Raw genomic sequence first — 14,098 nt, forward strand, 5'->3', positions numbered from 1 at the left:
TTCAAACCGGCGCTAGGAAACACACGGAGAATCCAGATTTAAATTCCCCAGAAACACGTTACTTTGTGCTAGATCAACGAACGACTCTCCACATGCTCATTTCTGAGAGATAAGTGTGTGTGAAGCCGTCCTTTATTTAGCTTGCCGGGAAGACAAAGTTCTTTATATTTGCAAACGGAAATCCATACATATATATCGGGAGGTACTAGATCCAGCTCGGTTTTACAGTGACAAATGCAGGAACTTCAAACCGGCACTAGGAATCACACTGAGAAACCACAGTAAAAGTTTCTCCTGCAACCTGTTCCAATTGTGTTAGATAAATGAACGTCTCTCCACATGCTCATTTCTGAGGGATAATTGTGTGTGAAAGCTGTCATTCAACTAGCTTGTTGGGAACACAAAGTTACTTTTCAGGTGCCACTACACTCCAGATATATATATTGGGAGGTACTCGCTTCAAGTCGTTTTAACAGTGAAAACAGCAGGAACAAAAACCCGGCACTAGAAAACACACTGAGAATGTAGAGTAAAACTTTCCCTGCAAACAATTCCAATTGTGCTAGATGAACGAACGTCTCTCAACATGCTAAGTTCTGAGAGATAATTGTGTGTGAAAGCTGTCCTTCACCTATCTTGTTGGTAACACAAAGATTCTTTTCAGTTGCAAACGGTACTCCATACATATATATGGGTAGGTACACGCTCCAACTCGGTTTTACAGTGAAAACTGCAGGAACTTCAACACGGCACTAGGAAACACACTGAGAAACCAGAGTAAAAGTTTCCCCTGCAACCCAATGACTTTGTGCTAAAAGAACGAATGTCTCTCCACATGCTCAATTCTGAGAGATAATTGTGTATGAAAGCCGTCCTTCACCTATCTTGATGGGAACACAAAGTTTCTTTTCAGTTGCAAAATACAATCCATACATATGTATGGGGAGGTACAAGCTCCAACACGGTTTTACTACAGGAACTTCAAACCGGTGCTAGGAAACACACAGAGAAACAAGATAAAATGTTTCTCCTGCAATCCATTCCATTTGTGCTAGAAGAACGAAAGTTTCTCCACGTGCTCAGTTCTCACAGATAATTGTGTGTGAAAGCCGTACTTCACCTAGCTTGTTGGGAACACAAAGTTTCTTTTCAGGTGCAAACTACACTCAATAAATTTATACGGGGTGGTCCTTGCTCCAACTCGCTTTTACAGTGAAAACTGCAGAAACTTCAAACAGGCATGAGGAAACAAACTGAGAAACCAGAGTAAAAATTTCCCCTGGATCCCGTTCCCTTTGTGCAACATGAACGAAAGTCTCTCCACATGCTCAGTTCTTTGAGATAAGTGTGTGTGAATGCAGTCCTTCAACTAGCTTGTTTGGAATACAATGGTTCTTTTCAGTTGAAAATGATAATCCTTACATATATATGGGGATGTACAAGCTCCAACTCGTTTTTACAGTGAAAACTGCAGGAATTTCATACCAGAAATAGGAAACACACTGAGAAACCAGAGTAAAAGCTTCTCCTGCAACTTGTTCCCATTTTGTTAGATGAATGAAAGTCTCTCCACATGCTCAGTTCTGATGGATAAGTTTGTGTGAAAGCAGTACTTCACCTAGCTTGTTGGGAACACAAAGTTTCTTTTTAGTTACAAATAGTACTCCATACATATATATGAGGATGTACTGGCTCAACCTCGCTTTTACAATGAAAACTGCAGGAACTTCACACCGGCATTAGGAATAACAATAGAAACCAGAGTAAAAGTTTCCCTGCAAACAATTCCACGTGTGCTAGATGAACGAACGTCTCTCAACATGCTCAGTTCTGAGAGATAATTGTGTGTGAAAACCGTCCTTAACCTAGCTGGTTGGGAAAACAAAGTTTCTTTTCTGATGCAAACTGTATTCCATACATATATATGGGGAGGTACACGCTCCAAATAGGTTTTACAATGAAAACTGCAGTAACTTCATAACAGCACTATGAAACACACTGAGAAACCAGAGTATAAGTTTCCCTGCATAAATATCCAATTTTTGCTACTCAATGAACTTCTCTCTACATGACCTTTTCTGAGAGATAAGGGTTTATGAAAGCCGACTTCACCTAGATTGTTGGGAACACAAAGTTTCTATTCAGTTGCAAACTGCACTCCATAAATATATATGGGGAGGTACTCGCCCCAACTCGTTTTTAGAGGGAAACTGTAGTAACTTCAAACCGGCACTAAGAAACACACTGAGAAAACAGAGCAATAATTTCTCCTGAAACTCGTTCCCATAGTGCATCATGAACGAACTTTTCTCCACATTCTCAGTTCTGAGAGATAAATGTGTGTGAAAGCCGTCCTTCAAATAGCTTGTTGGGAACACAAAGTTTCTTTTCAGTTGCCAACTACATTCCATAAAGATATATGGGGAGGTACACGCTCCAACAGGGTTTTACACTGAAAACTGCAGAAACTTCAAACCGGCGCTAGGAAACTCACTGAGAATCCAGAGTTAAATTTCAACTTCAACCCGTTCATTTTTTGCTAGAAGAAAGAAAGTCTCTCCGCATGCTCAGTTCTGAGATATATGTGTGTTTGAAAGCCATATTTCACCCAGCATGTTGGGATCACTAAGTTTCTTTCAGTTGCAAATTGTACTCCATAGCTATATATGTGGAGATACTCTCTCCAACTGGGTTTACAGTGAAAACTGCAGGACTTCAAATCGGCTCTAGGAAACACACTGAGAAACCAGAGTAAAAGTTTCTCCTGCAAAACTTTCCCTTTGTGATAGATGAACAAAAGTCTCTCGCATGCTCATTTCTGAGAGATAAGTGTGTGTGAAAACCGTCCTTTACCTAGCTTGTTGGGAACACAAAGATTCTTTTCAGTTGCAAACGGTACTCCATAAATTTATATAGGGAGGTACTCGCTCCAAATCTCTTTTACAGTGAAAACAGCAGGAACTTCAAACCAACACGAGGAAACACCCTGAGAAACCAGACTAAAAGTTTCTCCTGCAACCTGTTCCCATTGTGTTAGATGAATGAACGTCTCTCCACATGCTGATTTCTGAGAGATATGTGTGTGTGAAAGCCGTCCTTCACCTAGCTTTTTGGGAACACAAAGTTTATTTTCAGTTGCATACTACTATCCATAAATATATATGGGGATTTACTTGTTCCAACTCGTTTTTACAGTGAAAACTGCAGGAACTTCAAACCGGTACTAGGAAACACACTGAGAAAACAGAGTAAAAGTTTCTCATACAACCTCACCCAATTGTGCTAGATGAACGTTCGTCTCTCCACATGCTCATTTCTGAGTTATAAGTGTGTGTGAAAGCCGTCCTTCAACAAGAATGTTGAGAAAACAAAGTTTCTTTTCAGGTGCAAACTGTACTCCATACATATATATGGGGAGGTACTCCTTCCAACTCGGTTTTACAGTGAAAACTGCAGGAACTTCAAACCGGCAGTAGGAAAAACACTGAGAAACCAGAGAAAAGTTTCTCCTGAAAACCGTTCCCTTTGTGCAACATGAACGAACGTCTCTCCACATGCTCAGTTCTGACAGATTAATTTGTGTGAAAGTCTTCCTTCAACTAGCTTTTTCGGAACACAAAGTTTCTTTTCAGTTGCCAACTACATTCCATACATATATATGAGGAGGTACACGCTCCAGCAAGGTTTTACACTGAAAACTGAAGGAACTTCAAACCGGCGCTAGGAAACACACGGAGAATCCAGATTTAAATTCCCCAGAAACACGTTACTTTGTGCTAGATCAACGAACGACTCTCCACATGCTCATTTCTGAGAGACAAGTGTGTGTGAAGCCGTCCTTTATTTAGCTTGCCGGGAAGACAAAGTTCTTTATATTTGCAAACGGAAATCCATACATATATATCGGGAGGTACTAGATCCAGCTCGGTTTTACAGTGACAAATGCAGGAACTTCAAACCGGCACTAGGAATCACACTGAGAAACCACAGTAAAAGTTTCTCCTGCAACCTGTTCCAATTGTGTTAGATAAATGAACGTCTCTCCACATGCTCATTTCTGAGGGATAATTGTGTGTGAAAGCTGTCATTCAACTAGCTTGTTGGGAACACAAAGTTACTTTTCAGGTGCCACTACACTCCAGATATATATATTGGGAGGTACTCGCTTCAAGTCGTTTTAACAGTGAAAACAGCAGGAACAAAAACCCGGCACTAGAAAACACACTGAGAATGTAGAGTAAAACTTTCCCTGCAAACAATTCCAATTGTGCTAGATGAACGAACGTCTCTCAACATGCTAAGTTCTGAGAGATAATTGTGTGTGAAAGCTGTCCTTCACCTATCTTGTTGGTAACACAAAGATTCTTTTCAGTTGCAAACGGTACTCCATACATATATATGGGTAGGTACACGCTCCAACTCGGTTTTACAGTGAAAACTGCAGGAACTTCAACACGGCACTAGGAAACACACTGAGAAACCAGAGTAAAAGTTTCCCCTGCAACCCAATGACTTTGTGCTAAAAGAACGAATGTCTCTCCACATGCTCAATTCTGAGAGATAATTGTGTATGAAAGCCGTCCTTCACCTATCTTGATGGGAACACAAAGTTTCTTTTCAGTTGCAAAATACAATCCATACATATGTATGGGGAGGTACAAGCTCCAACACGGTTTTACTACAGGAACTTCAAACCGGTGCTAGGAAACACACAGAGAAACAAGATAAAATGTTTCTCCTGCAATCCATTCCATTTGTGCTAGAAGAACGAAAGTTTCTCCACGTGCTCAGTTCTCACAGATAATTGTGTGTGAAAGCCGTACTTCACCTAGCTTGTTGGGAACACAAAGTTTCTTTTCAGGTGCAAACTACACTCAATAAATTTATACGGGGTGGTCCTTGCTCCAACTCGCTTTTACAGTGAAAACTGCAGAAACTTCAAACAGGCACGAGGAAACAAACTGAGAAACCAGAGTAAAAATTTCCCCTGGATCCCGTTCCCTTTGTGCAACATGAACGAACGTCTCTCCACATGCTCAGTTCTTTGAGATAAGTGTGTGTGAATGCAGTCCTTCAACTAGCTTGTTTGGAATACAATGGTTCTTTTCAGTTGAAAATGATAATCCTTACATATATATGGGGATGTACAAGCTCCAACTCGTTTTTACAGTGAAAACTGCAGGAATTTCATACCAGAAATAGGAAACACACTGAGAAACCAGAGTAAAAGCTTCTCCTGCAACTTGTTCCCATTTTGTTAGATGAATGAAAGTCTCTCCACATGCTCAGTTCTGATGGATAAGTTTGTGTGAAAGCAGTACTTCACCTAGCTTGTTGGGAACACAAAGTTTCTTTTTAGTTACAAATAGTACTCCATACATATATATGAGGATGTACTGGCTCAACCTCGCTTTTACAATGAAAACTGCAGGAACTTCACACCGGCATTAGGAATAACAATAGAAACCAGAGTAAAAGATTCCCTGCAAACAATTCCACGTGTGCCAGATGAACGAACGTCTCTCATCATGCTCAGTTCTGAGAGATAAGTGTGTGTGAAAACCGTCCTTAACCTACCTGGTTGGGAAACAAAGTTTCTTTTCTGATGCAAACTGTATTCCATACATATATATGGGGAGGTACTCGCTCCAACTAGGTTTTACAATGAAAACTGCAGTAAATTCATACTGGCACTATGAAACACACTGAGAAACCAGAGTATAAGTTTCCCTGCATAAATTTCCAATTTTTGCATTCAATGAAATTCTCTCTACATGATCTGTTCTGAGAGATAAGGGTGTATGAAAGCCGACTTCACCTAGATTGTTGGGAACACAAATTTTCTTTTCAGTTGCAAACTGCACTCCATAAATATATATGGAGTGGTACTCGCTCCAACTCGATTTTACAGTGAAAACTGCAGGAAATTCAAACCGGCACTAGGAAACAAACTGAGAATCCAGAGTAAAAGTTTCCCCTGCAAACCGTTCCCTTTGTACTAGAAGAATGAAAGTCTCTCCACATGCTCATTTCTGAGGGATAAGTGTGTGTGAGACCTGTCCTTCAACTATCTTGTTGGGAAGACAAAGTTTCTTTTCAGGTGCCAACTACACTCCAGGAATATATATGGGGAGGTACTCGCTCCAACTCGTTTTTACAGGGAAACTCTAGTAACTTCAAACCGGCACTAGGAAACACACTGAGAAAACAGAGCAAAAATTTCTCCTGAAACTCGTTCCCATAGTGCATCATGAACGAAATTTTCTCCACATTCACAGTTCTGAGAGATAAATGTGTGTGAAAGCCGTCCTTCAACTAGCTTGTTGGGAACACAAAGTTTCTTTTCAGTTGCCAACTACATTCCATAAAGATATATGGGGAGGTACACGCTCCAACAGGGTTTTACACTGAAAACTGCAGAAACTTCAAACCGGCGCTAGGAAACTCACTGAGAATCCAGAGTTAAATTTCACCTTCAACCCGTTCCTTTTGTGCTAGAAGAAAGAAAGTCTCTCCGCATGCTCAGTTCTGAGATATATGTGTGTGTGAAAGCCATATTTCACCCAGCACGTTGGGAACACTAAGTTTCTTTTCAGTTGCAAATTGTACTCCATAGATATATATGCGGAGATACTCTCTCCAACTGGGTTTACAGTGAAAACTGCAGGACTTCAAATCGGCTCTAGGAAACACACTGAGAAACCAGACTAAAAGTTTCTCCTGCAACCTGTTCCCATTGTGTTAGATGAATGAAAGTCTCTCCACATGCTGATTTCTGAGAGATAAGTGTGTGTGAAAGCCGTCCTTCACATAGCTTGTTGGGAACACAAAATTTATTTTCAGTTGCATACAACATTCCATAAATATATATGGGGAGTTACTCGTTCCAACTCGTTTTTACAGTGAAAACTGCAGGAACTTCAAACCGGCAGTAGGAAAAACACTGAGAAACCAGAGAAAAGTTTCTCCTGAAAACCGATCCTTTGTGCAACATGAACGAACGTCTGTCCACATGCTCAGTTCTGACAGATTAATTTGTGTGAAAGTCTTCCTTCAACTAGCTTTTTCGGAACATAAAGTTTCTTTTAAGTTGCCAACTACATTCCATACATATATATGAGGAGGTACATGCTCCAGCACGGTTTTACACTGAAAACTGCAGGAACTTCAAACCGGCGCTAGGAAACACACTGAGAATCCAGAGTTAAATTTCCACTGCAATCCTTTCCCTTTGTGCTAGAAGAACGAAAGTCTCTCCACATGCTCAGTTCTGAGGGATAAGTGTATGTGAAAGCCGCTCTTCACCCTGCTTGTTGGGAACACAAAGTTTCTTTTCAGGTGCGAACTACACTCCATATATATATATGGGGAGGAACACGCTCCAACTCGGTTTTACAGTGAAAACTGCAGAAACTTCAAACTGGCAGGAGGAAAGACACTGAGAAACCAGACAAAAATTTCAACTTAGAACCCTTCCATTTGTGCAACCTGAACGAACGTCTCTCCACATGCTCAGTTCTGAGAGATATATGTGTGCCAAAGCCGTCCTTCAAGAAGCTATTTTGGAACACAAAGTTTCTTTTCAGTTGCAAACTACATTCCATACAGATATATGGGAAGGTACACGCTCAAACTCGGTTTTACACTGCAAACTGAAGGAAATTCAAACCGGCGCTAATAAACACACTGCAAAAACAGAGTAAAAGTTTCCCCTGCAAACATTTCCGTTTGTGCTAGAAGAATGAAAGTCTCTCCACATGCTCAGTTCAGACAGATAATTGTGTGTGAAAGCTGCCCTTCACTTAGCTTGTTGGGAACACAAAGTTTCTTTTCTCTTGCAAATTATACTCCATAGATATATAAGGGGAGGAAATAGCCCCAAATCATTGTTACAGTGAAAATGGCAGGAAATTCAAACCAGCACTAGGAAACAAACTGTGAAACCAGAGTAAAAGTTTCTCATGCAACCAGTTCCCTTTGTGCTAGATGAACAAACATCTCTCCACATGCTCAGTTCTTTGAGATAAGTGTGTGTGAAAGCCGTACTTCAACAAGCTTGTTTGGAATACAATGTTTCTTTTCAGTTGAAAATGATAATCCATACATATATATGGGGATGTACAAGCTCCAACTCGTTTTTACAGTGAAAATTGCAGGAATTTCATACCAGAAATAGGAAACACACTGAGAAACCAGAGTAAAAGCTTCTCCTGCAACTAGTTCCCATTTTGTTAGATGAATGAAAGTCTCTCCACATGCTCAGTTCTGATGGATAAGTTTGTGTGAAAGCAGTACTTCACCTAGCTTGTTGGGAACACAAAGTTTCTTTTCAGTTACAAATAGTACTCCATACATATATATGGGGATGTACTCGCTCCAACTCGCTTTTACACTGAAAACTGCAGGAACTTCACACCGGCACTAGGAATAACACTAGAAACCAGAGTAAAAGTTTCCCTGCAAACAATTCCACGTGTGCTAGATGAACGAACGTCTCTCAACATGCTCAGTTCTGAGAGATAATTGTGTGTGAAAACCGTCCTTAACCTAGCTGGTTGGGAAAACAAAGTTTCTTTTCTGATGCAAACTGTATTCCATACATATATATGGGGAGGTACACGCTCCAAATATTTTTTACAATGAAAACTGCAGTAACTTCATAACAGCACTATGAAACACACTGAGAAACCAGAGTATAAGTTTCCCTGCATAAATATCCAATTTTTGCTACTCAATGAACTTCTCTCTACATGACCTTTTCTGAGAGATAAGGGTTTATGAAAGCCGACTTCACCTAGATTGTTGGGAACACAAAGTTTCTATTCAGTTGCAAACTGCACTCCATAAATATATATGGGGAGGTACTCGCCCCAACTCGTTTTTAGAGGGAAACTGTAGTAACTTCAAACCGGCACTAAGAAACACACTGAGAAAACAGAGCAATAATTTCTCCTGAAACTCGTTCCCATAGTGCATCATGAACGAACTTTTCTCCACATTCTCAGTTCTGAGAGATAAATGTGTGTGAAAGCCGTCCTTCAAATAGCTTGTTGGGAACACAAAGTTTCTTTTCAGTTGCCAACTACATTCCATAAAGATATATGGGGAGGTACACGCTCCAACAGGGTTTTACACTGAAAACTGCAGAAACTTCAAACCGGCGCTAGGAAACTCACTGAGAATCCAGAGTTAAATTTCAACTTCAACCCGTTCATTTTTTGCTAGAAGAAAGAAAGTCTCTCCGCATGCTCAGTTCTGAGATATATGTGTGTTTGAAAGCCATATTTCACCCAGCATGTTGGGATCACTAAGTTTCTTTCAGTTGCAAATTGTACTCCATAGCTATATATGTGGAGATACTCTCTCCAACTGGGTTTACAGTGAAAACTGCAGGACTTCAAATCGGCTCTAGGAAACACACTGAGAAACCAGAGTAAAAGTTTCTCCTGCAAAACTTTCCCTTTGTGATAGATGAACAAAAGTCTCTCGCATGCTCATTTCTGAGAGATAAGTGTGTGTGAAAACCGTCCTTTACCTAGCTTGTTGGGAACACAAAGATTCTTTTCAGTTGCAAACGGTACTCCATAAATTTATATAGGGAGGTACTCGCTCCAAATCTCTTTTACAGTGAAAACAGCAGGAACTTCAAACCAACACGAGGAAACACCCTGAGAAACCAGACTAAAAGTTTCTCCTGCAACCTGTTCCCATTGTGTTAGATGAATGAACGTCTCTCCACATGCTGATTTCTGAGAGATATGTGTGTGTGAAAGCCGTCCTTCACCTAGCTTTTTGGGAACACAAAGTTTATTTTCAGTTGCATACTACTATCCATAAATATATATGGGGATTTACTTGTTCCAACTCGTTTTTACAGTGAAAACTGCAGGAACTTCAAACCGGTACTAGGAAACACACTGAGAAAACAGAGTAAAAGTTTCTCATACAACCTCACCCAATTGTGCTAGATGAACGTTCGTCTCTCCACATGCTCATTTCTGAGTTATAAGTGTGTGTGAAAGCCGTCCTTCAACAAGAATGTTGAGAAAACAAAGTTTCTTTTCAGGTGCAAACTGTACTCCATACATATATATGGGGAGGTACTCCTTCCAACTCGGTTTTACAGTGAAAACTGCAGGAACTTCAAACCGGCAGTAGGAAAAACACTGAGAAACCAGAGAAAAGTTTCTCCTGAAAACCGTTCCCTTTGTGCAACATGAACGAACGTCTCTCCACATGCTCAGTTCTGACAGATTAATTTGTGTGAAAGTCTTCCTTCAACTAGCTTTTTCGGAACACAAAGTTTCTTTTCAGTTGCCAACTACATTCCATACATATATATGAGGAGGTACACGCTCCAGCAAGGTTTTACACTGAAAACTGAAGGAACTTCAAACCGGCGCTAGGAAACACACGGAGAATCCAGATTTAAATTCCCCAGAAACACGTTACTTTGTGCTAGATCAACGAACGACTCTCCACATGCTCATTTCTGAGAGATAAGTGTGTGTGAAGCCGTCCTTTATTTAGCTTGCCGGGAAGACAAAGTTCTTTATATTTGCAAACGGAAATCCATACATATATATCGGGAGGTACTAGATCCAGCTCGGTTTTACAGTGACAAATGCAGGAACTTCAAACCGGCACTAGGAATCACACTGAGAAACCACAGTAAAAGTTTCTCCTGCAACCTGTTCCAATTGTGTTAGATAAATGAACGTCTCTCCACATGCTCATTTCTGAGGGATAATTGTGTGTGAAAGCTGTCATTCAACTAGCTTGTTGGGAACACAAAGTTACTTTTCAGGTGCCACTACACTCCAGATATATATATTGGGAGGTACTCGCTTCAAGTCGTTTTAACAGTGAAAACAGCAGGAACAAAAACCCGGCACTAGAAAACACACTGAGAATGTAGAGTAAAACTTTCCCTGCAAACAATTCCAATTGTGCTAGATGAACGAACGTCTCTCAACATGCTAAGTTCTGAGAGATAATTGTGTGTGAAAGCTGTCCTTCACCTATCTTGTTGGTAACACAAAGATTCTTTTCAGTTGCAAACGGTACTCCATACATATATATGGGTAGGTACACGCTCCAACTCGGTTTTACAGTGAAAACTGCAGGAACTTCAACACGGCACTAGGAAACACACTGAGAAACCAGAGTAAAAGTTTCCCCTGCAACCCAATGACTTTGTGCTAAAAGAACGAATGTCTCTCCACATGCTCAATTCTGAGAGATAATTGTGTATGAAAGCCGTCCTTCACCTATCTTGATGGGAACACAAAGTTTCTTTTCAGTTGCAAAATACAATCCATACATATGTATGGGGAGGTACAAGCTCCAACACGGTTTTACTACAGGAACTTCAAACCGGTGCTAGGAAACACACAGAGAAACAAGATAAAATGTTTCTCCTGCAATCCATTCCATTTGTGCTAGAAGAACGAAAGTTTCTCCACGTGCTCAGTTCTCACAGATAATTGTGTGTGAAAGCCGTACTTCACCTAGCTTGTTGGGAACACAAAGTTTCTTTTCAGGTGCAAACTACACTCAATAAATTTATACGGGGTGGTCCTTGCTCCAACTCGCTTTTACAGTGAAAACTGCAGAAACTTCAAACAGGCACGAGGAAACAAACTGAGAAACCAGAGTAAAAATTTCCCCTGGATCCCGTTCCCTTTGTGCAACATGAACGAACGTCTCTCCACATGCTCAGTTCTTTGAGATAAGTGTGTGTGAATGCAGTCCTTCAACTAGCTTGTTTGGAATACAATGGTTCTTTTCAGTTGAAAATGATAATCCTTACATATATATGGGGATGTACAAGCTCCAACTCGTTTTTACAGTGAAAACTGCAGGAATTTCATACCAGAAATAGGAAACACACTGAGAAACCAGAGTAAAAGCTTCTCCTGCAACTTGTTCCCATTTTGTTAGATGAATGAAAGTCTCTCCACATGCTCAGTTCTGATGGATAAGTTTGTGTGAAAGCAGTACTTCACCTAGCTTGTTGGGAACACAAAGTTTCTTTTTAGTTACAAATAGTACTCCATACATATATATGAGGATGTACTGGCTCAACCTCGCTTTTACAATGAAAACTGCAGGAACTTCACACCGGCATTAGGAATAACAATAGAAACCAGAGTAAAAGATTCCCTGCAAACAATTCCACGTGTGCCAGATGAACGAACGTCTCTCATCATGCTCAGTTCTGAGAGATAAGTGTGTGTGAAAACCGTCCTTAACCTACCTGGTTGGGAAACAAAGTTTCTTTTCTGATGCAAACTGTATTCCATACATATATATGGGGAGGTACTCGCTCCAACTAGGTTTTACAATGAAAACTGCAGTAAATTCATACTGGCACTATGAAACACACTGAGAAACCAGAGTATAAGTTTCCCTGCATAAATTTCCAATTTTTGCATTCAATGAAATTCTCTCTACATGATCTGTTCTGAGAGATAAGGGTGTATGAAAGCCGACTTCACCTAGATTGTTGGGAACACAAATTTTCTTTTCAGTTGCAAACTGCACTCCATAAATATATATGGAGTGGTACTCGCTCCAACTCGATTTTACAGTGAAAACTGCAGGAAATTCAAACCGGCACTAGGAAACAAACTGAGAATCCAGAGTAAAAGTTTCCCCTGCAAACCGTTCCCTTTGTACTAGAAGAATGAAAGTCTCTCCACATGCTCATTTCTGAGGGATAAGTGTGTGTGAGACCTGTCCTTCAACTATCTTGTTGGGAAGACAAAGTTTCTTTTCAGGTGCCAACTACACTCCAGGAATATATATGGGGAGGTACTCGCTCCAACTCGTTTTTACAGGGAAACTCTAGTAACTTCAAACCGGCACTAGGAAACACACTGAGAAAACAGAGCAAAAATTTCTCCTGAAACTCGTTCCCATAGTGCATCATGAACGAAATTTTCTCCACATTCACAGTTCTGAGAGATAAATGTGTGTGAAAGCCGTCCTTCAACTAGCTTGTTGGGAACACAAAGTTTCTTTTCAGTTGCCAACTACATTCCATAAAGATATATGGGGAGGTACACGCTCCAACAGGGTTTTACACTGAAAACTGCAGAAACTTCAAACCGGCGCTAGGAAACTCACTGAGAATCCAGAGTTAAATTTCACCTTCAACCCGTTCCTTTTGTGCTAGAAGAAAGAAAGTCTCTCCGCATGCTCAGTTCTGAGATATATGTGTGTGTGAAAGCCATATTTCACCCAGCACGTTGGGAACACTAAGTTTCTTTTCAGTTGCAAATTGTACTCCATAGATATATATGCGGAGATACTCTCTCCAACTGGGTTTACAGTGAAAACTGCAGGACTTCAAATCGGCTCTAGGAAACACACTGAGAAACCAGAGTAAATGTTTCTCCTGCAAACCTTTCCCTTTGTGCTAGATGAACAAAAGTCTCTCGCATACTCATTTCTGAGAGATAAGTGTGTGTGAAAACCGTACTTTACCTAGCTTGTTGGGAACACAAAGATTCTTTTCAGTTGCAAACGGTACTCCATAAATTTATATAGGGAGGTACTCGCTCCAAATCTCTTTTACAGTGAAAACAGCAGGAACTTCAAACCAACACGAGGAAACACCCTGAGAAACCAGACTAAAAGTTATTCCTGCAACCTGTTCCCATTGTGTTAGATGAATGAACGTCTCTCCACATGCTGATTTCTGAGAGATATGTGTGTGTGAAAGCCGTCCTTCACCTAGCTTGTTGGGAACACAAAGTTTATTTTCAGTTGCATACTACAATTCATAAATATATATGGGGAGTTACTTGTTCCAACTCGTTTTTACAGTGAAAACTGCAGGAACTTCAAATCGGCAGTAGGAAAAACACTGAGAAACCAGAGAAAAGTTTCTCCTGAAAACCGTTCCCTTTGTGCAACATGAACGAACGTCTCTCCACATGCTCAGTTCTGACAGATTAATTTGTGTGAAAGTCTTCCTTCAACTAGCTTTTTCGGAACATAAAGTTTCTTTTCAGTTGCCAACTACATTCCATACATATATATGAGGAGGTACACGCTCCAGCAAGGTTTTACACTGAAAACTGAAGGAACT

Source organism: Camelus bactrianus, chromosome 16 (assembly GCF_048773025.1).
Source record: "Camelus bactrianus isolate YW-2024 breed Bactrian camel chromosome 16, ASM4877302v1, whole genome shotgun sequence".
In the NCBI taxonomy this organism is placed as follows: domain Eukaryota; kingdom Metazoa; phylum Chordata; class Mammalia; order Artiodactyla; family Camelidae; genus Camelus; species Camelus bactrianus.